This window comes from Rhipicephalus microplus, chromosome X (assembly GCF_043290135.1).
Source record: "Rhipicephalus microplus isolate Deutch F79 chromosome X, USDA_Rmic, whole genome shotgun sequence".
NCBI lineage: Eukaryota > Metazoa > Arthropoda > Arachnida > Ixodida > Ixodidae > Rhipicephalus > Rhipicephalus microplus.
The window spans coordinates 432,579,292-432,604,104 of NC_134710.1; the positions used below are offsets into that span (position 1 = coordinate 432,579,292).

The following is a 24,813-nucleotide window of genomic DNA, read 5'->3' on the forward strand; positions in this document are numbered from 1 at the left end:
TGTGCAGAATTTAAAGCAGTTAGAGTGCGTGAAACTTGAAACGATTTGAGAGAGCAAAATTTGAAGTGCGCGCCATCAACCAAGTCTGCAAGGAAGAAGCTGGCACGCATGTTAATCAATCAGTAAAAAATGACTGAAGTGCCAATTAGACGGAGATGCAGCATTGTTCAAAGTATGCCCGAGACGAGAGAAAAAAAAAGAAGAGTCGCAGGGGTGGCCAGAAGAAGGCGGGCCACGCATCAGGGTGGCCGGGTTTCGGACCCGAGCCCAGGCTGCTACCTCCATCGTTCGGTGACCTGAGGGACTCCAGGGCTACCTGGCTGCGCTGACATTCCCATGCTCGTGGACAGGTCTGAGCTGTCGAACTTTGGGCTCGAGCTCAGACGAGGCTGTCTGACCGGGACTCTACCTCGGGGCAGTGCGTCAAATGCGCAGCTGGTCCAGCGTCCACCAGCAGCCTAGGAAGGCTGCTTCTTCTACGGCTCGTGTAGCTGCCCAACTCTGACGCTGACTACTGTGATGTGTTGTGCCACAGACATGTTCCTCGTTCGGGAGCACGTCTCACGAGATCGAGCGCTGTTCCGACGAACTGTCTCCCCCCCTCCCAGCGCCGCCTTCCGTGCAGAAGAACCGTGCAATTCCGTGGATAACGTCGCTTCCTCCACCGAACCACCTTGCAGTTCCGGGTATGGCTGCGTCTCCTCAGCCGAGCCACTGTGCCGTTCCGGGGAACTGGTCTCGCAGAATAGTCCCAAAACGCTATTTAAGGCCAAGCCGGCCCCATGTTAGAGGATTTTGCCCCAGCCGACGTTGTCGTGCTGGCCGGCTCTGTACAAACGACAACCTGCTACAGTAAACGCTCCTTCTTGTTGCTGTTTTCAAAACGGATTGCCTCCCTGCTTCGCCTTCGGGCAACGGCTTCAGCGAAGTCCGCTCGACGGCTCACCGCTGTTCGCCACTGCTACCCTTGCGACACAGCAAATTCCTAACAGTGGTTGGCAGCTTCGGGATACGATATCCTACGTTTGGCACGCCGGATCAGACCCCTGGAAGCTCGAGCACGACCGACCTGATATCAGCGTTTGGATACGCAGGTATACGCTAACCTGTTCTCATCGTTCGGCAAGCTGGGACAAGCAACCCCGGATCTCAACATTGGCAAGTTGGACCGGATCCCTGAAGGCCTGATACTGTTCAACGGCAGCCACGAGTTGGACCATCGTCGGCTACTTTGGTTGGGTGAGTGCCTAACGTTTATTGTTCATTTCGCCAGACCTCTCTAGCACAGGCAGATGTTAGAAGAGCGTTTTGTGTTTCGTTGGTTGTAATTTATTATTCACGTGCTCTAGACCATGAGATTAGCTTTAGAGTACGGTGAATATCAATAGCAGAGCATCACGAGAAACGAGATCGCGATGGAGCAGTACCTTGTGGAAGACCTCCTCGAAATTTGTCGAGCCATGGGGATTTCCGCCGGGTCCGCTAAAACAAGGGAAGCGATTCTCGAGGTGATGCGGGCAGAGAATGTGACGGCAGAGGAAGCTGACGAGTTTTGGGAGCTCATCTGTGAGGAAAAGCAGAAGGCCGAAGAGCGAGAGGATAGAAGCCACGAACAATGAAAGGCTGAGAAAAGCCGCGAAGAGCTCGAAGCTCAAAGGCACGAACAGCAGAAGGCCGAAGAGCGAGCGGCTAGAAGTCACGAACAGTGGCAAGCCGAGGAGAGCAGAAAAAGGACAGAGCATGCTCTCAAAATGAGAGAGCTTGATCTTAAAATTCAAGCCCTTAAGTGGGAGCGAGCGAAACACCAGCTCCACAACTTTCAGACAGACGAGAACATCGCGCAGTTTCTTGATGATTTTGAAGTTGTTTGCAGTAATGTGGGTGTTAGACGCGACCTTTTGGTGGAGAAGCTCGCCACGTTGTTGCCGAGCAAGATCGCGCATGTTTTAAATTGCTTACCCTTCGAGGAAGCAGGAGACTTCAGTCATGCTAGACATGCTTTGATAAGATATTTTTTTCTTTCGAGTCCTGCTGACTGAGAAAGTCGGAGCGATAAAGACAGCGCTGAAGCGCGTCGAAGGGCGCTAAAGGTAGACGCCTGTCGAAAAGAGCGTGAGAATGAGGCGCGACGTGCAGCGATGGAGGCTGAGGCCCGCCACGTGGCCCTTGATGATGTCGCTCACTGGAAAGTGTTAGATGATAAGGACAGAAGCAAAGCGCAAGACGCCGAAGCTCGTTGCTATGCGCAAGCCGCTGAAGTTCGTCAGAGAAAGCGGGGCGCTGAGAAAAGTCACGAGGTATCTGACGTTGAGGCCCGTCACAAAATGCAGGACGCCGAAGTGCGTCGGACAGAGCCAGACGCTGAGGTACATCGCGAGGAGTTAGGGGCCGAGGCCCATCGCACAGCTAAGGACGCCGAAGCGCATCGTAAAGCGCTAGAGACGGAGCCGCTTCCCACGGCACATGATCAAGATGCATCGCGTCAAAAAGAGCTGAACGACGAGTCGCATCGCAAGGCGCTAGAGGTTGACGCATGTCGACAAAATATTGAGCAGGATGCGCGAGATGAAGCGCTACAGAATAAAGCTCTTGAAAGAGAGCATGAGGCTGACTTCGAAGGGCAGAGAACAAGGGCTAACCACGACAGCGATAAACCCCCACCAATCGAAAGCTCTTTAGGCGCACACTGAATGCAGGAACAGCGCAACCTACAAGTAGTTACTTCATAACTACGGAAGCGAAAAAACAAGGACAGAAAAGAGCGCTGACTTTCAACAAAGATTTAACATCGGAGTGGTGTACATATATAGACGAAAAATTAGAAAAATGGGCATGCGTAGAAGGGTGCAGGAACCACTACTGCGATACAATGTCAGCAAAACTCTTGTCTCTTGTTGAATGGGCTGAGAAAACAAATGCATATGTGACTTAAAAAAGATTGAGATACGCAATCTCCTTTTGCAACAACACAACCGATGGGCAACTTACACATTTACCGCCAAACTTGTTTATTTGATAAGCTTCAATTATCTCACGCGTGGCCTGCGAGTTGTGCTTGCTTAATACCTCGCAAAGCTCAAAAACTGGCACGCAGCCGCAGTCTCTGCAGTGGATTTCGAGGTGTCCTTGAACTACGTTGTGTACATTGTTATTATGCTCTCTTAGACGGTCATTAAAGCACCTTCCGGTTTGCCCTATGTATACCATTCCGCACGAAAGCGGAATGAGATACACGACACCAATAACACAAGGTACAAAGCGCGTTCTGTGTTTTACAGTGCATCTTCCTTTAATAGCAGCTGGATTATTCACCAGCTTACAAAGCTTTGTAAGCTTTTCTGGGGCGGAAAAAATAACAGTAACACCAGCGCGTTTACCGATTTTTTTCAGCCGATGCAACACGTTATGAAGATACGGAACTGCAACATATGTCATGGGAACAGACGCGCTTTGAGGCTGAGATCGCCCTCCTTGATTTTTAATTTGCTTCAAAAGTTTTTCCGCAACAGCAGAAATCAGGGCGCTCGAGTAACCGGCACCTAAGAGGCGCTCTACCTGTGCTTTTAAACTGCATTGCATCGAGTGCGGGCATGACCTCTTGAGAGCGTTTACCAGGCAACCTTTAATGATACCCCTTTTCACCAATTTTGAATGAGCTGAGTGGAAAGGTAAAAGGGGTTTACCACTTCTCGGTGAAAACAGCCAGCACAAATGAGTACTTCTAAGACAGAGTGTTAGGTCTAAGAACCTAATCAAATTTCCAGACGGTAACTCATGCGTGAGTTCAAGAGGAAACAAGTGCTTCTTAAACAATTCTAGAAGACTAAAAACAACAGCTTCAAAAACAGTATCCAAACAATCAATAAATACAATGAAATCATCAACAAACCTACAGACCTTCACAACGAGAGACAAGTCGAGATCTTTTTGAATGTGGCGATCCTTATGCGCGAGAAATATTTCACTCAGGACTGGTGCCAAACAGGAACCTATGCAAACGCCGCTTTTTTGAATAAAATGTTGCTCATTCCAAGATGCAACCGTTGACTTTAAATAAAATGAAAGCAATTCCAGAAAAACCTTGAAATGGCATACCTGACGCATTCTGGAAGTTTATCGACCCAAACGAATCAATGCATTCTTCTAAGCACTGGAGCAGTTCGTTATGTGGAAGTGAATAATATAGATCTTTCACGTCTATTGACAATTTACCTCATTTTTGTCAAATAGAAGCTATGTAGGACCCAGTAAACTCCTTCAATATCTATCCCGTTACCGCGTTTGGTGCAGGAATCTTAAGGTGGAGTCTGCAACTGCATTTTCTTTTTGCATGTTTTCCCGCTTACTAAGCGTCGCGTCGGTGTAAGAGTGGTGTTTTCGAGACTGTAAAATTGTACTTCACTAATACACAAAACGTTGTTTGGCTCTTTAGTGTCCCTTCAACATGCTAAGAGTGCAAGTATCTGTTTTTAAACTTGATAACACCTATATATTTATATTACTAACCTAAAGTAAGCAATTAGTATGGTATCAGGATTCTGAATTCTCACATTATGATTTTTCTTGTAGATCAAAATGACTTATAGGTACTTTCCTGTTAGTTATTGTGGCTGAGAACCCTAAAAATTAAGTGGCAAAAAAGTGTGTCCAAGAAGAACTATATTTTACACATTCTCATGGTACAAAATGAAAACTATGCAACATACTATAAAACTGAATACATATTTGACACGAGCATAAAAACCTATGTAAACAGCAAAAAATTCATTTCCCTAGGTTACAGATTAGACAAACATTTTTTTAAGTAGCACCTCCCTTTCATTCCTTTTTATGCATGTCGTAATTAATACATCACAGTTGAAGGGGCCCTGCAACGCTTTTTCATGAGCCTTATACAGCGCTGAAATTCTCGTAGTGTCAAATACCGAGTTGAAAGCAAATAAAAATTATTAAAATTGGTACGAGGTAACGTAAGTTATTAGCCTTCAAACTTCAAAACCCTACCAGACGACAAGAAAAAAAACATTCCATTTAACATTTCACTCTCCCACTGACGTCCAAAGGCTGCTTACAATCCCCATGCACCTTTTACAGAGGGCAAAGGGACGACCCACCTTGTGGTGGCCGTTGTGCAGCGCTGCTAGTGTCGTTTTGCAATTGTTTTCGCATTTTCATATCTAAAGCATAAATCTTTTTGTACCTGGGAAAGTATAAAGAGTACTTTTATAATCTTTAATGCACAGAAGTGTGGCCTATCTGGCCCCATATGAGTATAAACATGCAACTTGTCATGTCGAACTAATCAAAATGCATGGCCTATGTCGTCACTCTCACGTACAGGAGCGTCACTTCCGATCACAAAGATAGTCGCTGTGTGTCACTTTAGTCGGAAAACAGTGTGGTTTCTTCAAATAAGTAAAATTGTAACAGCTTTGTTTTTGCCATTGCAACTCGTGCAAAGATATCGGAGCATTCCACTGCTTGACAAGAAGCGATGAAAACAACACGCTTAATCTGTGTCGCTGGGCACCTTTAAAGATTGCAAATAATGTCCCCTATACTTTCTTTGGCTTCACTGTCTGCTGGTTTCGTTAGGTTGTGCCTCACAAAGAAATGGGACTTTGATCCACTACCCTTTTTTCCTTTATACCTAACACAGTCATTTCGAGTACTAACAGCAGAAAGCCAACAGCAGCACTTTCAGCACAACAGTCAAGCAGAAAAAGCCACGACAGAATTCAAACAGTGAGCCACACACTTTTTCAAACAATGATATGTTCAACATAAAAGTGATGTAGGAGCTTTACACTACCACCAGAACCTGTACTTGAGGTTCTGAAACCCTGGATAGCTCCTTCGGCAGAGTAACAGCACCATTCACATTAATCTTGCATACGCAGCTTAGAAGGTCGGTTCCTGCTTCTGCAAAATCACATCCAAACAAAGCCACTTGTTCATTGACCACCTAAACGAAGGAAGGCCGTGAAACATGTGCTTTCATCTTCACGACAGAAGCTGCGACTATTCACCTAACATTGGCAGCCCCAACTGTTGCTGCGAAAACGCAAGTGTGGTGAATACCTACAGTTGTAATAATATACATTCAAACCTCTTTACAACGAAGTTGCATCCTACACAAAAGTAAGTTTGTTATATTAAAAAAATTCCTTATAGAGGTATATTTCTAACACTGTATCTGTTGCAAGTGTATTCTTCGTATACTTCGTTATAAATGATATTTTGTTATATGTGGGTTTATTATATAGAGGTTTGAGTATAATAAGAGTCTGCTGAAGCGAATTCTTGAAGGAGTGTAAACACCAAAATCTAGCATGTTTTCTTTCTTTTTTTTTTCCCAGGTGGCAGGCAGTTTCTAAAGGACCCTCGTAATGTGCGAGCAGTTACGAGTTTGCCCTTATGCCTCAATGCAACAGCAACAAATGCTCAAAATTACGACGTCATTATTAAAATACCAGCAACCTAAAGCCAAATATATATTTAAAGAAAGCTAATTGAAAGGAAAGTTTGCTATATCAACAATAAGAATTTCATTCAGCCACCAACAAATCCGTCCCACCAATGAAATCTTCAGGAGTTTTGTATCGTGGGCACATGTAACTCACCTACTAATTATTTTTGCTAGACAATAAGTCACCAATATACGAGCTGAATATAACTTCGGACTTCTGTAAGTTGGCCAGTAAAAACATTAATGCTGCAAGCAAGACTGATCCAGCATTTCACAATTCCTCCACTAGACTGTCTTTTTCCTCTATTTGACAACTCACCCTATATGGCTACCAAAAAAATTGTTAATTATCCCCAACAGCTTGCACGGCTGCTCATAATTCTTTTTCTTCGTTCAAACAGTGAAAGACTGGAAGCAAGATAAAGGGTTACTATATGTTGCACAGATAATCAAGCATAATGGGAGAGAACACCCATCAGGCTGTCATTGGTCCTTTAGGAAAGAAGCTTACCTGTCGAGTAAATGCAAATTAAAACAATTTCCTATACAAATTCTCAAGAAACGTCTCCCTTAAGTCAATACCAAGTCAACAGCCCCAAATATTCCACACCACCAATTACCCCATACTTTGCACATAGCTACAGAAGGTTGCCAAGCTTTGGTAATGCTTAAGTTGGAGTGTAGGCCAATTCTGTTAGTGCGTTTTGTTGTTTCTATCAACAGTAGACTCTGGATCATTCAAACATTCGGTTAATGCAAATAAAAAAGTCTTGTTGGCCCACCATGCTTTCAATGTATCGTATTCTCCTATGTATTGCCACATTGAATATGCAGCACCTCATTGAATATGGACCTCAAAAGTGGGTATTGGCAAATTGAGGTCGACAAGCGAGATAGAGAAAAACGGCTTTTGTCACGCCTGACGGGCTTTATGAATTTAAAGTCTTGCCATTGGGATTGTGCTCAGCCCCCGCAACATTTCAGAGACTGATGGATACCGTTCTGTCAGGCTTTAAGTGGCAGACATGTCTGGTCTATCTGGATGACGTCATTGTTTTTTCAAAAACATTTGAGGAACACCTGAGCAGGCTGCTATCCGTATTCAGGGCAATAAGGTCTGCCGGCCTGACACTGAAACCCGAGAAGTGTCATTTCGGTTTCAAGGAGCTTCAATTTTTAGGCCATGTGGTGAGCCATGAAGGTGTTCGACCTGATCCCGATAAGATTGCGGCCGTCAGAAAATTTCCGGTACCAAAAGACAAGAAAGCAGTCAGGCGTTTCCTTGGCCTATGCGCATACTACCGAAGGTTTATTGCCAATTTTTCCCACATAGCCTCGCCGTTAACACGACTTACAAGAGAAGACGTGTCGTTCACTTGGGGCGACGATCTACAGGTGGCACATTTGACGATCTCCGACAACGCCTGCAGACTCCGCCTGTGCTTGCTCACTTTGATGAGGATGCTCCTACCATGGTCCATACAGATGCCAGCAACGTGGGTTTAGGCGCTGTACTCGTCCAGTGGCAAGACTCAGCCGAGCGTGTGATCGCATATGCTAGTAGGACGCTTTCCCGCGCCGATTCCAACTACTCCACAACGGAAAAAGAGTGTCTTGTTGTCGTATGGGCGGTTATGAAGTTTCGTCCGTACCTCTATGATCGTTCCTTCCACGTAGTCAGCGACCATCATTCCCTCTGCTGGCTGACCAACTTGAAAGACCCCGTTTGGTCGGCTCGTACGGTGGAGCTTACGCCTCCAAGAGTTTGATATGACGGTCGTGTATAAGTCCGGACGGCAGCACGCCGACGCCGATTGCTTATCAAGGTCACCGATAAAGCGCGATGATGACACAGAAGATGACAGCATGGCGTTTGTAGGAGTCGTTGACACCACTACGATTTCGTGCAAGCAGAAAGAAGACAGTGAGTTGCTTCCTCTTATTGAATTTTTGAATGGCCGGACAACAACCGTCCATAGAAGATTTGCAAGGAGCCTGCCGTCATTCTGCTTATGTAGTGGTGTTCTCTACAGGAAGAACTTTTCTCCCAGAGGAAGCACCCACCTACTTGTCGTTCCGACGTCACTTCGTGAGGAGATACTTTGTGCTTGCCACGATGAGCCAACGTCTGGTCATCTCGGATACACACGCACATTGGCCAGAATCCAACAGAAATACTACTGGCCAAGACTTCCAGCTATTGTGAAGCATTACGTGCGCACGTGCCTCGATTGCCAACGACGAAAATCGCCACCGTTAAAACTAGCTGGGCTATTACAACCAATTCAAGTGCCCACGGTACCTTTTGCCCAAATTGGAATGGATCTCCTTGGACCATATCCGACTTCCCGTGCTGGCAACAAGTGGGTAATAGTCGCCACTGATTATCTTACGCGCTATGCCGAAACAAAGGCTTTGTCAAGTGCCACCGCCATTGAAAACGCACGATTCTTTGTAGAAAATATCGTCCTGAGGCACGGTGCTCCAACAATCATAACAACGGATCGAGGTGCCGCTTTCACGGCCGCGCTCCTGAAGACAGTGCTTGAACTCAGTGGAACAGCCCATCGGAAAACCACTTCCTATCATCCACAAACCAACGGCTTAACAGAATGCCTCAACAAGACTATTGCCGACATGTTGAGTATGTACGTTGACGTGGATCACAAGAACTGGGACGACATTCTACCGTACATCACGTTCGCCTATAATACAGCGCAGCAAGAAACTACACGAAGAACGCCGTTCAGTCTCCTTCATGGCCGTGAAGTGACGACGATGCTTGACGCCATGTTACTGCACGACTGCAATGACATCGACTTGGACGCTGCATCTTTTATCCAACGAGCAGAAGAAGCGAGGCAGCTTGCGCGCGTCCGAATCACCCAGCAGCAAAATTATGACGCCCAACGTTATAATCTGCGACACCGACATGTCGTCTATCGGGCCGGCGACAAAGTCTGGGTATGGACTCCTATCCGCCGCCGGGGACTGTCTGAAAAATTGCTGAAGAAGTATTTTGGCCCCTACACAGTTTTACAACGCCTGAGCGACGTTAATTATGTGGTCGTTCCTGACAGCCCTTCAACAACTCACCAGCAAAAACCAGAAATCGTGCACGTTGTGCGAATGAAGCCCTACTTTTCGGACTGATTTGCACCATACATCTACTACACCGTCTTTTGTAGAAGAGCATCGGGACGCTGCTCTCTGGAGGGGGGCAAATGCCACATTGAATATGCAGCACGAAGAGAACAACGAAGAACACGCGCAGCGAGAGAAGAAGACGAGGTTTTCTTCCGATCAGTTTACCAGAGTTCTGGTACAATTAAAGTGAGTTTCCTGGATTCGACTGCTGCTGTTTCTGCATTGTGACAGTATGAGAAGCATCTTTCTTTTTTTTCAATTTTCACTAGTGCATTTTACGAAAAGGTGTGTGTTATACATAAGCAAAATGTGAATAAATGCAGAGCGACCAATATGTCAATATTTTATTCCAGACTACAATGAGCTGTGCGTGACCATATTCATGAAAAAATATTTATTTAAAAAGATATTTGATGGAGGCGAAAATGCTGTAGGCCCGTTTGCTCAAATTTGGGTGAATGTTAAAGAATCCCAGCTGGTCGAAACTTCCGGAGCCCTCCACTACGGCGTCTCTCATACTTATATGGTGGTTTTGGGACGTTAAATCCCACATATCAATGAAGATATTTAATCTTGTTATAACAATCAAGCAATTGTGACCCCAGGTGACAGCTACTACCTGTTGAGGCAGTTCTGCGACAATGGCGATTAAGGCTGCAATCAAGGCCGCCACCATCACATACACTATCTTGTTCAAATTCTTTCTCCTCAAGGGGAGATGATAGTCGAAAAACACAACTTTTTTTAATTGCATATTTTTTTTTTCCTAATCGCTTTCACATATTCGGTTTCTCGACTTTCAAAACAAAAATACTGAAGATTGTAAATAAAGTTGAAGAAGGTTAAAATCATGTTAAAGAGCACAAGGTGGCTACCAAAAACTAAAAAAAAAAAGATCATTGTCTAGAGTCCCCTGGAAATTATCAAAATTGTGCCCTGGCTGCTTGTCATTGCATTTCGCATGATCAGTTAACTCAAGCAACACACTAAAATAATAATGATTGCCAAGCTCTCATGATGGAATAAATCATTTTAAAAACATATCTTTGCCCCATAGATGAGCCTTGACTTCTACCTTTAAAACGTGCTTTTCTCAAGATCCAATTTATGGCAGCTTTTTGAGTATGGACATGATGTTTTCGGTACCTCTGATAGCCAGATAAGGATGAATTTTCGCCCAGATATTCGCTAACATGTGAAGGATGCAAGTGTTTCCTTTCAAGGCGTGTTTACACAAGAGCGACACGACACTGACATGACCCAGAAGAAAACACGAGGAAGACGCAAACCATCGGTCGACGAGTCGCCCGCCGACGAAGTCACCAGACCCCATGGTCACACAAGGGCGCCGACGACGACGACGCCTCAAAATACAGCATTTCATCGTAGTGTGACATGATGAGAGACCGAAAACACCAGCAAAATGCATCCGCAGACCTGTCGTAGGCGTGTCTTCAGAAGATCGGTGGCTGAGCAAAAATTTGCCCCATGTCTTCAAACAACCCCGAAGCAGGCAATCTTGCGGGAGTTGAGAATGCCCTCTCCAAGGCTTCTGCGGCATCTGAATAGGCAGCTCAAGCACCCCATGGAAGTCTTTTCTTCGCTTCCTTATTGTGTCCACCACCCCCCTCCCTTTTTACCATGGATTATGGCGGGGGCTCGTAGCTAGAGAAGGACAATGGCAGAGCAGAGAGCATGGCCAAAAATGAGGTGCAGGTGTGCAAGTTTAGTCGGTGTCGCTGCGTGTGCCTCTACAGAATTGGTCAACGAAAAACTCTGAGCACTACAAGGTGCGGGTAGGGTCTTCGAGAGACCACCAGTGGACCGTTTGTGTCTTTGCAGTGTATATAGGCCCACGACAAGAGAAAGGACACTCCTAAAGACAGCCCGCAGACCAAATTCGGTTTCGTGTCTCTCTGGTGTGAACGTGCCTTAAGGAAACAGGGTAAGCCCTATATTCACCATGTATTTTAGATAAAATTTATGTACCTTTTTCTTCATAACCATAAAAGCTACAGTAATTATTTTACTATAATTGTGATTATAAACCATTCCTCTTTTTACCTCAGCAGACTTAGTGCTGAAAATTGTAACACTAATTTTTTGCACATTTTAACTTCAGGTACTTAACTATCGCTCAGTAATAGCTATTAGATGTGATGAAAAAGAGCACTTCCTCACACAACAATATTTCTGCTTCAGCATATTGCTTATCATAATTTTTAAGTACTGGCCGAAATCTACGATTCTAGATACTGCAGTACAAAAAAGCATGTTTTGAAATAATCGTATATAAAAACAAAATATGCATTATTTCATTAGTAAAACAAGATAACAGCAACTGGACTGGCCTGTCCAATAGGCACTAGCCAGATTCTCATCACCAATATCGTTCTTTTGTTAAAACGTCTCGTTTGAAGAGTCTCCTTTGTCGCCTACTATGCAGCCCTGTCGCCAAAGTACTGTTGATGCAGGTCGAGAGTGCATAGGCCCTGCACTATGCAGTGAGTGCCCTAGCGAAATTCCAAACCAGTTCACAACATTTGCACGGGCCATATTGCCATCATTAAATGTGAGCCCAGCATGAAGAGTGCATATTTTCAGTGGTGTCCGAGGAAAACATTTTTCTGAGCGCGCTCTCAGTCTAGAATTCAATGGCTCATTGGGGTTTTGAGGTTTCCCAAGGAGGCATCTAGTAAGAAATTTTGGATGAGCTCATTTGGGATAATTTGGCTTAACAGCCTCAATAATACATGCTAGAAGGTGCTTTTTATGAACGAAAGGTTCACCATTTAATTGGGGTTTGTTGAATTTAAACAAGTTTCAGCATCCTTCAAGCGAAGGCCGTGGTATTAATTGGTATGACTTTATGCCATGAGAAAATATGTGAACAAGACAGCTTTCCGCATGTCCTCCAAACTGGCTCTATTTTTTTAATAGCCAAACGATAATAGTTTTGGTGCTTTCCAATAATGGCACCACTAAGATGTCCTCGACCAGATACAGATTTCTCAAAAGAATGCTTCTTTCTTTCACTTTCGCAGTTGTGACCCCATTCTTTTTCTGAATGTGCCAAATGCAATCCAGCTTGCAAACTAAAGCTCTCTGTATGGCTACGATGCTTGAACTGCAAGGAATTCCTCGCTACGTGAGATTCAGCGCATAATTCAAGTTTTGAAATATGTCACTTTTACAGAAAAAAAATCGTACCAAGTCTAAAAAATGATTATTTCTGATTCAAAAAAAGCCGCAGATTTCAAATAATTCAAAAAGAAAAAATTGAATTTTTTCAATATTTTTGCTTACCCTGTCCCCTAAAACTTGAAATCGCCTGTATGATTATTATGAAGCTAAAACAGTGATGCAACTGCCTTAGGCTGCTTTGGAGAATCTCTTGGAGCAGAAAAAATTGTGTTTTGGTGCAGTAAAACTGGTTTTTAGGGTAGGTGTTGCTAGCAGCAAAGTTAAGACACATACTGCATTCATGACAGACGACCAATAGAAGCACAATGTTCTCTCCGCTCTTTAAGCATAATACAAATATAGAACACAAAATCATAAATACCAACCGTGGCTAAGCAGACAGTATTTAGTAGAAAGAGGCAAAGGTGAGGTATAGAACCACAGCACTTCATTAAAAAATGACTGAAGATGACATGATTATCACAGATGAGCCTGTTCATACTTGTACATGAAACATCACAGAAACCTCTAGGATTGCACGTCTGTTATAGAAACGGTGTTTCATCAATAGCAATAGAAGAAAACACATCTGGGGTGTTGAGCTCGCCAACCAGACGCTCTTAAATGGAGTAAAACGTCGTTATTTGAAGTCACTGGGACCGCAAAAAATCTTTGAATTAAGTGGGTTTTCGAATTAACAGAACATACAAAAAGTGAGATGCAAGGAACTTGAAATTATTGAAAATATTGAGGGCTGGTCGCTTGCTCTGTCAGCTAGCTTGTGGCTCCAAGTGTTATGTTATCCAGCGATACCTGGTCACAATTTTGCTGCAAACAATGCGAAATTTTGGGCATAACTGCTGTCACCGCAAAGGGAAAAAAAAAATGTCAACTGAAATGCGCACCTGTGAAAAACACGTCTTCACTTCATTGCAGTAGTGACACGTGCTGTTGTGACCGGGGTTTGCGGCACCGGAGATTCGGGATCAAGATGTCGAGGCAGGAGGAGGCTGAACTTCGAAGAGAGAGTTTATTTACATTATTTTCATGGCACGGGCTCTCTGGCCTCAAGCTCTACATTGAAAAAGGGTGTCTATTGAACAAGCTAGCTCTGTGAACAACTCTAAGCAGACCACAAAAGCTGAATAAATATAGTCTTGTCTCCCCAGATCCCTAGATCGGGGAATAGGTCCATACGGCACTGTCCAATAACATGTCCCACAGCACACACGAGTGTCATTACGCCGGCACCACCTCCAACAAACACACATACACAAACCAAACAGGTGTATAGTCCCGGCGATGCTGCCTCCTCCGGCGAATCTTGCTTCCAGCGAACGGGGTGAAACGTGTTTGTGATCTGGCCGCTCGCGCCGACCACCCAAGCTTTGTCGAACGGCGACCGCGGTCTAGGCGTCTTTGAGGGGCCATACCTGAACATCTGGTACTGATTTGAGCGTCGGCGACTCATCAGTCAGAGACACACAGCGTGGTGTTCCGACGTCCGTAATTGGCGAAAGCTCGGCATTGTGGCTTTTACCGGGGCACGAAGACGCCACGTGTCGCATCTCTGCGCGGACCCGAAAGACAGTGGTGCTCCGTAGAGTAATTTCAGCCACGCAGCGCCCAGCACATAGAAACAGCAAGGCGTCTCGGTGCTGCTCCTTATCTCCACAAAATAAGGTGGATGCCTTTTTTCCGTTCAGGCGGCTGCGGCAAAAGAGTGGCCCGCCAAACACAACAGCAGGCAGCATATCGCCTGCTCCTCGCTGCATCAGCACGTTATGATCCAACCATTCACCCATTATTTCTAGTAAAATAAAAAATTTAATGATGGACAGTGTGATGAAATTCGCAATGACTTTTGGCTAGAAGCTTTCGATCCGATATGAAGCTTTTGACCCGAGTTTTTGAAGTAGGCGCTACAGGCAAGAGCTTCACCAGCTATGCAAGTGCGCGAATTCCCGAAGCAACCGGCACTCAAAGGTTTGCATACATCCCGGATTTCTCCAGACTGTCTGTTATTAAATTCTTAAAATTCCCAGAAAGAATGGATAAATCGTGAGACGCTGACGTTGCGAGAAGCATGCGACAGGCTGCCCGCATGTCACTGCTGTATTGTAGTGAAGCATATTTTGTCTTCCACAGGCGCATGTTTTAGTTGATCACGAGACCGTGTTTTTTTATATATATAATTTTATCTTTCATGCTGGAAATAGTGAGGCAGGAGTGCTTCAGCTACCACCCACTAGCATAGCTAAAGTACATTATCTAGTGGCTTTTAAGGGCCATCATTTCCGTGGATTTGCGGCGAAATCAGGATCGGGAATTGGCACACTGCACCCAAAGTTTTCAAATTAACCGGACTTGTGCTGACCGCCGCTTCAAATTATCTACTCAAATATACATTGATGGAAATACTTCGAATTACGTGGGATTTCAAAATAACCGAGTTCGAATTATCGAGGTTTTACTGTACTTCCCGTGACCATTTTTGAGGCAGCAGCTGTGGCAGGTGGTTCTTGGATCCCATTCTGATTGCTTCCTACTTGCTCTGCAGCTATCTGGGTACAGCTGTCTTCAGGGCACGTGTGCGGCTCATCAACTGTCAAGTCCAGTGGCCTGTGAATCACCTACATCCACGACGTCATCATCCGAAGGAGGGCGCCTACTACCGTGACGTCACAAGGACAAATAACAATGCTTCCGTGGAAGTGCATCATTTTTGAGGCAGCAGCTGTGGCAGGTGGTTCTTGGATCCCATTCTGATTGCTTCCTACTTGCTCTACAGGTTGGTGTCCTTGTTTTCTGCTCACGTTAGTGTGTTCTCTTTTGCCGCAGCTGCTGCCTCCCAGTGCGTGTTTATCTTAGTTTGTGTATTTGCTATCGCTTGTGTATTTGCTGTCATGCCAACCAACGCACGCCAAAAAAATTGAGGCACTTGAGTCTTTGGTTCGCTCTAGTCTTGATACCCTTGCAAATGAACTAACAGCTAATATTAAAGAAAAGCTAGCACAGGAAGGACTCGGGGAACATGCGTCCCTCAGTGATAGTGTTCAATTTCTGTGTGACAGTTTTGACTCTATCAAAACAAAGCAGGATGAATTGAAACTAGCTAACAAGGAACTAGTTGCGCAAAATGAGGCACTGACTAGAAGGGTTGCAGAGTTGGAGCAATACTCGAGGCTCAATTATGTTGAAATCAAGGGCGTTCCGGTCACTCAGGGTGAGGACTGTGTGGCAATTGTGATGCAGATTGGCGAAGCTATTCAGTGTCCTGTCACGCACAGCGACTGACACAGTTCATCGCGTTTTAATTAAATCAGATGAAAAGAACATTGTTGCACGGTTCTGCTGCCATGAAAAGAAAAACGACTTTGTTCGTAAAGCACGTAAGACCCATCCAAACACTTCTGATGTTGGCTTCTCCGGTAGCTCAAGTAAGGCAATCTATGCCAATGATCACCTGTCTCCAGAGAACAAAAGATTGTTTGCTAAGGCCCTAACTCTGAAAAAAGCGCATAAATGGCCATTTCTGTGGACAAACAATTGCCAGATCAAGGCGCGGAAGTCTGGTGATGGCAGGGTATATCGCATTATCAAATACAGTGATCTTAGCATCTTTTCATAGCCACTGAGTCCTACGCCCATTTTCGTGCTGAACACTCGTTCACTTTCATCTTATCATCATGGCTTTGCTATCCCCTGACGAGGCTAAACATATGCTAGATGAGAGTAATCGCTCCTTGGTTCATTTAAACGCGCGTGGCCTCCGCAAAAATTCGGATAATATTTATAACTTTATAGATTCACTTGCGCATTCTTTCTCCATCATTTGCATCTCTGAAACATGGCTCTGCACTTATGACGTCAATCTGTTCGGCCCGTCATCGTACGAAGCTGAGTACTGCCACCGTTGTTCAGACAGCTATGATGGCTAAGCAATATTTATCGCCCCGGATCTGTCCTACACCCGCCGACAAGATCCTTCCTTAGGCATCTCGCATTGCGAATCCGTGTGAATTGAATTAGATAATTCTTTTTTAAACGATAATAACAACGTTATTCTGGGGTGTATTTACCGTTCGCCTTCTTTGAATATGAGGAATTTCATTTCTCCCCTGGATACCATTCTGCCTCAGTTATCATCTGAAGGCAAGCGCGTTGTCTTAGTTGGAGACATCAACATCAACTTGCTTAACACAGACAATTGTGTGTGCACAGAATATAATGACTGCTTCAGTGGATACGGTTTTGAGTCTCTCATTTCATCTCCTACTAGATGTACTATTTCTGGTGCTGCTTCATTGCTTGATCATGCCATCTGTAATTTCTCACCCTCTCCCTCTGTAGGAGTAATTGATGTGAACATCACTGATCATTATCCCATATTTCTTGCTTTCAACGTCGTGAAGCCATTTGATCCACCCACGCGTGTTACTTCCGTACTTGACCAGGAATTGTTTTTCAATGCCATTATTAAAACTGATTGGTCCAGTGTTACGTCCTTATGCAATGTAGACCAGGAATTCAACAAGTTTTCTTCCCTTTTCCTTAAAACCGTAAAAGAATGTACTAAAACAGTCAAATGTAAAAAGAGGTACAAATATCCTAAGAACCCATGGTTATCTGAGCGACTGCTAAAAAGTATGCGTAAAAAAGATAACCTGTACAGAAAAGTCAAAAGACAACCATTTAACACTGCTTTAGCTTCACGCTATAAAAAATATTCGAATGTTTTTCGTGTCTCTTGAAAAATGCCAAGAAAAAATATTATGATGACCAAATATATAGTGAAAAAAACAACTCTAAAAGACAATGGCAACTCTTAAACGATTTTCTAAATCGATCAATACATAGTTCACTTTTGCAGAAAGTCATATAAAGGCGTTACACATGATAACCCTGAAAGTGTTGCTGATGCTTTTAGTAATTATTTTTTTTGAAATTTTTAGTGAAAAACATAGCAGTTCTTGCTGTAATCTACAACGTTCTAATCATTCTTTTTTTCTTTTCCCCGTGAGTCCTGATGATGTTTCTACAGCAATCAAAAGTCTCAAAGAAACCGGCCCTGGTATAGATAAAATCTCAGCACACTTAAAACTTGCAGTAGACATTATTTCTGAACCACTTTCTATAATTATAAACCTTGCGTTCAAGCATGGCAGTTTCCCTACTTCTCTAAAAATAGCTAAAATCCTTCCGATTTTTAAAAAGGGTGACAAGCAATCAACTTCTAACTATCGCCCCATCTGTATTCTTTCTTCCCTGAGCAAAGTCATCGAAAAACTATCGATAACTCGGCTAAACAAGTACCTTAATACTATCAATAACTCGGCTAAACAAATACCTTAATAAATTTAATATACTGAAGCCCTGTCAATTTGGCTTTCGCACTCGAAGTTCTACTAACCTTGCTATTCTTTCCCTATCAGACTTCATCAAACACTCCATAGACACAGGATTTGTAGTAGGGTCAGTTTTCTTAGACTTCACAAAAGCATTCAATACCATTAATTATCTCATTTTATCCAAAAAACTCGAATCGTATGGTATTACAGGTCCATCCCTCAAATTTTTAAATAGTTACCTCCTTAACAGAAAGCATACTGTTTACATATTGGGCTCATTTTCTTCTACTAAAACAATAAATCAAGGGGTTCCTCAAAGGTCATTACTGGGTCCATTACTTTTTTTACTTAACATTAATGACCTTCTTGACATTATACACATGGCTCACTGCATTTTATATGCTGATGATACTACCATTTCCGTTGCTGATATGTGTATTGACGTCACTAATAAACTAAATGCTGTACTTTGTAGCGTGTCAAAATGATGCCAGGAAAATTTCTTAATTATTAATCCAAATAAATCTAAGTTTATGATTGTTAGATCAGCTCAACGCAAGTTAACTTCCTCACCACAGCTCACAGTTGACTCTCATTTGATTAATATCAGCGACAGTGTATCTTTTCTTGGCGTTCATCTCGACGCTAACCTTAACTTCGCTCTATATATGGCTCACATTAGAAAAACGGCAGCATTCGGCATTCGCGCATTACTCAAAGCTCGCTCATATTTTTCTCATAAAGCACTCCTTTCACTTTACTTCACATCCATTCATTCTCATATCACTTATGGCATCGCATCATGAAGGAATACTTACCAGTGTCATCTTTCATCCGTACAACTACAACATCTACAAAATCGAGCTATTCGCACTATTTTTAACTGTTCTCACGACAGAAGCGTCGCTCCCCTTTTTCAATGCAATAAAATCTTAAATGTTAGCTATCTATTCAAGTTTAATCTAATTATGTTTCTGCATAAACAAATAAGAAATCAACTTCCTGCTAATTTCATTGATCCTAAGATGTCAGTTAATACGAACACAACCAGGTTTTCGGCTAATAATAACTTTTTAGTTCCTAAGGTTCGTACTAACTACGGTAAATCTTCTCTCTTCTGCACCATCACCATATGGAATAATTTGCCCACTTCGCTAAAATGCAAAGTTTCTTTAATTTCATTTAAAAACTCATTAAAAGAGTACCTGTTAAATAATTGATCTATTTTCTTTGAGTTGTTTTATGCTGTATTATTTGTTTTTTGATTCCATGCCTTTTTGTTTTCATTCTGCTTTGTATATTTTTGTTTCTACGATTCTAACAGCTGCTTGTTCTTTTATTATTTGTAATCATCACCGAGGGTCCCGTTGCAGTCGTGTACTTTGGGACCCTCATCTGTATATTTTACTCCCTGTAACATCCTTTTATGACATGATAATAAACTGATTGATTAATTGATTGATCATAAGAAACTGTTTAGGACACTTTAAATCTTTTACATGATAATTGCTTAGGTGTTGCAGAGTGTGAACATTTTTCAATATGAGACAGTTGCTGCATGAGCCGAGGAGTAAAGAAGCGCTGAAGCGTCGTTACAAGCACAAATATAGATGCCACATTTGCCACACGATCACCACGCAGAACATTTTCTGGACATGATAATCCAAAGTTTGCATCTGGTAAAGTCTTAAAGCTGCGTTGGCGTTCACCCAGCAACACGCATGATGGCCATTTAAATATCCACAAATAAAGTTTTTTAACCACCCAGTTTTTCAGACATGGATCTAAAATTTCGGAAGACGAAGGGTTTCAGTGCCCAATTTTTCGAACTTCCTGCCCACATATATGAAACAGCATCAATTGAAGCCCCCATCTCAGGTACATTCACCATCTTGTAGGCTTGAATCAGCGCTTTTGCAAGATGATGTGTTTGCCATCGTAGCAATGTCTGCAAGTCAGCTTGGCTGCAATGATTAGGTAGTACGGAGCGAAGCAGACCAAAAATCCAAAGGGGCCATTATACCGGCGTGGTGCAGTAGATAAGCACAGGAAATGCGTGAGGTATGATAGCAGCAGGTGTCAAACACACCAGTGCTACTTGATCACGGAAAACCCTTTATGATGAGAATTTAAAGCAAATTGCTCTGTACAGCATGTGGCCTAGCACAGTTGTCAGCGGGCTACACACTTTAAATAGTTGACAGCCCAAATGCGCCGTGCCACCATTTTTGCGGACTCTTTGTGCGAGATTACCAAGCATGCCGCAAAGACACATTGCCTTCTCGAATGAAAGGAAATGGCTATCACCACGCCAGTGCACAGTCAGGAACGAAGATGGCATCAAGAACACTGCCACTACAAGCACGTGCGTAGAATACAAAAACGCCCCGGCAGTGATGGCGTCAGCGTAGTTCACGATGTACTGCTCACAACTAGAAATGACCGGCTACACGCAGCAGCAAATTCGGCGTGTCAGTGTCGATTTTCGTATAACAGCACATTGTCTACGAGCACGCATGCATCAGCAAAAGCTCAACTCATGCACTCTTGTGCCATAGCCTTTGTGTTTCGCATCATTCTATAACTAGCTTTCATAATTATATGAAAATTTATAATTGGAATTTTCATGCAGTTAAATTAGAATGCATTAATGAGACCCTGGATGCGCTCCAAGACTGGAGGTGGAAGAACAACAAGAGAGAAGGCCGCGAGATTAACCAGGCACATGCCCGGTTGGCAACCCTATGCTGGAGGAATAGGAAAGGGAAATATAAAAATGAGAGAAAGAGAGGATAGAGACCGGAAAGAGACAAGAAAATTATGAGTACATTGGCTGATGCGTATGCAGCGGTTGTACCATGCAAAAGTCAAAGGCGTTCACATTGCCCACACTCTTCAGAAAGCACAAGAGGGCTTTCACAGCTTTGTGAGTCGATGAAAGATGAGGACAGTGCTCCAGCAGCATCTGCACAGAGAGTAGCTGATTGTCCTATTGTCACGTGTCAGAAAGTTTTTGTCTCTCACAGGAAAATCGAGGACAATGGCATAGCAGATGATCGATGTGTTCTTCAGTGCCGCAGACCTCACATGCTGCACTGTCAGTCCCTCCAATTAGCGTTGTATATGCTTTCATGAAGGCAACCCCCAACTAAAGCTGACAAATAAGCGAAGCTTCACTTGAACAAAGTCCGGATGACGGACGAAGTTCCAGTTGAGGGTTCATTCGGTGCGCACCAAAATACCCAGTAAGTGTACTACGAGGCATTAAAGCTACTTTGGGCATGGCTGCTACGCACCAACATACCTAGCAAGTGTATGGAAGGCATTAGGACTATTTCAGGCGTGACTGTTGCACCCGTTTGTGTGTCTCTTCTGTGTCCCCATGTGCCTGTGCAAATATTACAAGATCAATGTAGCTATTCGACAACTTGAGCAGAACAAGAAAGCATGAAATCATCTTTTATTACCCCCCCCCCCCAACCCTTTTGACGATTTCGCGGTTTCTAAGAAGTCTGCAGAATCGGGACATTCACTGTATCAAAACGGCGACATTAGGCATAGTTGGGCTGGGCTTGGTTAAAATTTCATCATACGCAGGTGCACCGTGATGTAGCTTTCGATGGGAAAAGCTGATATGATTAGTTTCCTTTTTGAAAGTCGGCGTACATCCTTTGGTGCAGGTTGGGTACAGACTCGCAATATTTTGAAGAAATGTAACATGATGTAGCAGCCGGGGCACTTGGGTGCAGTTTGGCGCAATTAGCACTGCAGTAGCATCACTGCTAAAGCAAGCAATTAGTATAAACTGATGATTCTAAGATTTCTTGCACTACAATTTTTCTTGTACATTAAAATGTGTCCTATACACACTTTCTTGATAGCTATTTGTGTTCTACAGTTAATGAGGAACAATATGGGCCACTGATGGCTCAGAATCATAAAAGTTTAATGGTATAAAAATTTTCCAAAACGAACTATACTCTACACATTGTCATGGCAGGAAACAAAACTGTGCAAGTTACTACAAAACTAGTAAAACTAATAACATATTTGAAATCAGCATAAAAGGCTATATATATAGCAAATTTCACTGCTCTCGCCTAGAGAAACAGGAAACTTTTTTTTTAATCGCATCTACCCTTAAAGCATCAAACCCATGCAATACAGAAATGAAAGCGCCCCCCACTGCATGCTAGTCACGTCTCACAGGACTAATTATGCAGTTTTTGCAACCAACCACAACATTTCAGCATGACGTTCAGCAGCCACAATCTACCAGGTAAAGAAACGAAAGCACCGGTTTGTTATCATCAGTTTCCATGCAAGCCTTCTCCGTAATAGTTGTCGTAGCGTCCAGCTACTCTTCACCATTTACGTTTTGTGTGCGTGCATTTTGATACAACCATGCAACAAAATCATCGGTTCACTGGTTGCATATGGGTTCCCGCCGAGCCTCATATTGCCACGAAAGCACCACCAGCGATAGTGCGAACATGCACACGTTACCAAAAAGGACAACTCTGAGGCCAACAATGGCAACACAGCGATGCTGCCTACTGCAGTGGTAGAACTGTTGACAGAGCACTGGGAGGATGTGGCGTAAAGTAAAGTGCAATAAATATTGGTTTTCTGCAACTTAGGACAGCATTACTTATACTGCTTCCAAGGAGCGAGAAATATTTAATAGGCGCTACTTCGCTCCTTGAGGCGGCTAGATATCGTCCCATCGCCGGAGAGCAAAATCATGCTGGCGGTGTCTTGCGGTAGAAAGTGCGGTAATAGCTGGCGGTGTCTTGCGGTAATAGCTGCTGTTTCAGTTTTCAAGCAAACCGGCCGCACGCGTTGCTCACGTTCCACCGCAGTCCTGGTGCGAAATAGCGTTGCCTCTTTTTTTTTTTTTTTTTTTTTTTCAGATTGCCGCCTTGGGACGCAAGGCGCCACCAACTGCAATGTCTCCATCGGAGCAAGTTATTTTTATTTTTTATGTGACATTACCAGGATTCCCGTGGACGGAAGTTTCACCTCGTAAATAATTCTTGCTCTGTGACTACTTCTTATAAATATTCAGAGCTGGATGGGACTACACATTTCGCCATGAACAAAGTCTGTGTGCGCCATGATATTTTATGTTGGCCAGGTAAAAAATATAGTAAAACCTCATTATTGGAACACAGTCATTTCAAAATCGAAACACTTCGGCAGTTCCGTACTTTTCAATGCAAATCTGAGTGGATCATTTGAAGTGGCAGTCAGTATCAGTCCGGTTAATTCGAAAACTTTGGGTGCCATGTGCCAATTCTCGATCCCGATTTTGCCACAAATCCTCGGAAACGACGGCCCTGATTACTTCGAATGATTCCAAGTTCCCTGCATACCACTTTTTGTATGTTCTGCTAATTTGAAAACCCTCTTAATTCAAAGATTTATGCAGGCCCAGTGACTTCAAATTAACGAGGTTTTACTGTAGGTGCACCATATACAGAGGTGCATTTTTTGTCTAATTTTTTCCTGCGAAAGTCACAAAAAGTTGGGAGTGCGTCTTATACAAAAGTGTGAGATGTACACCGGAAAATATGTTATTTTGAAGGCACCTAATTCAAACTGCCCCTATGCACAAATTTGGTTAGTTCAAACTTTGTGCTTGTCCACGCCTAGAAATACCTGCGGCCTGTGTTGCTTCTAGCTGATCATTTGCACTTGTATCTCGCTAACAGTCACAAATAAAGCCTATTTCTTGCCTCCAAATGGCCAGACCAGCCAAACCATGCGCAACAACACTTGCATGCTGACTAAGGAAAAGAGAGAAAAAAAGGTATGGCCTTGGTCTATCACTTAATATGCTTATTAAAGTTGCTCTCGCTGCTTATTAAAGTTGCTCTCGCTGCTATTATGCTTATTAAAGTTGCTCTCGCTGCAGTACAATGGTGTTATGCAGCGAAGCATTCTGAGCATAGGAAAGGGCTACAAACTGTCATAGGGAGCAACACATTTCGTCCCTTTATTATACACACATGCACAAGTTTAATGAGTACAAGCATGATCGCTGATATCTAGAAAATTTACTGGCAATTATCCAGAGCTGTCTATGATGTTGCTGCGGCCATGAGAAATAAAACGTCACAACACTACACTTAGATATAACTCAAGGAAAAAGTGGCTGTTTGCCATCAATTGATTGATTGATATATCGGGTTTAACGTCCCAAAACCAGCATATGATTATGAGAAGCGCTGTAGTGGAGGGCTCTGGAAATTTTGACCAGCTGGGGTTCTTTAACGTGCACCGAAGTCTGACACAGGCCTACAGCATTTTCGCCTCCATCGAAAATGCAGCCGCCGAGCTTTTCGCCAGCAAAGGACCCAACTTGAGCCAATGGCATAGTCGTGTCATCGTGACCCCGCAACAGACCGCTTTGGCGCCACCTTCACAAAAGGAGTCATAAAGCAGCATGCCAAAGAGTGTCGCAAAGTGGCCGAGACACCATTGGCTGGAAGGGGTCCTTTGATAGCAAAAAGCCACTTTTTTGTTAGTTATTTCAGAGTATAGTTGGTGTACTACCCCGAGTCAACATCTCATGATAATCAAACAAAATCCTGCGATCCTCTCCAGTTTGAATTATAGACAGCCTACTGTAATTAAGGTTTTTTACTAGGCATCAGCTGG

At 43.5% G+C, this 24,813-nt stretch overlaps 1 protein-coding gene and 1 long non-coding RNA gene across 8 annotated transcripts in view; one reads left to right on the forward strand and one right to left on the reverse strand.

Moving 5' to 3' along the window:
• Positions 1-24,258, forward strand: LOC119160909 (uncharacterized). The gene is made up of 3 exons (XR_012887641.1): positions 1-1,239; positions 15,360-15,590; positions 23,064-24,258. It is a non-coding gene; the product is annotated as an uncharacterized LOC119160909 (long non-coding RNA).
• The window catches only part of LOC119161825 (mediator of RNA polymerase II transcription subunit 7), a 110,288-nt gene that overhangs the window by 54,072 nt on the left and 31,403 nt on the right, over positions 1-24,813 (reverse strand). The window lies entirely within an intron of this gene.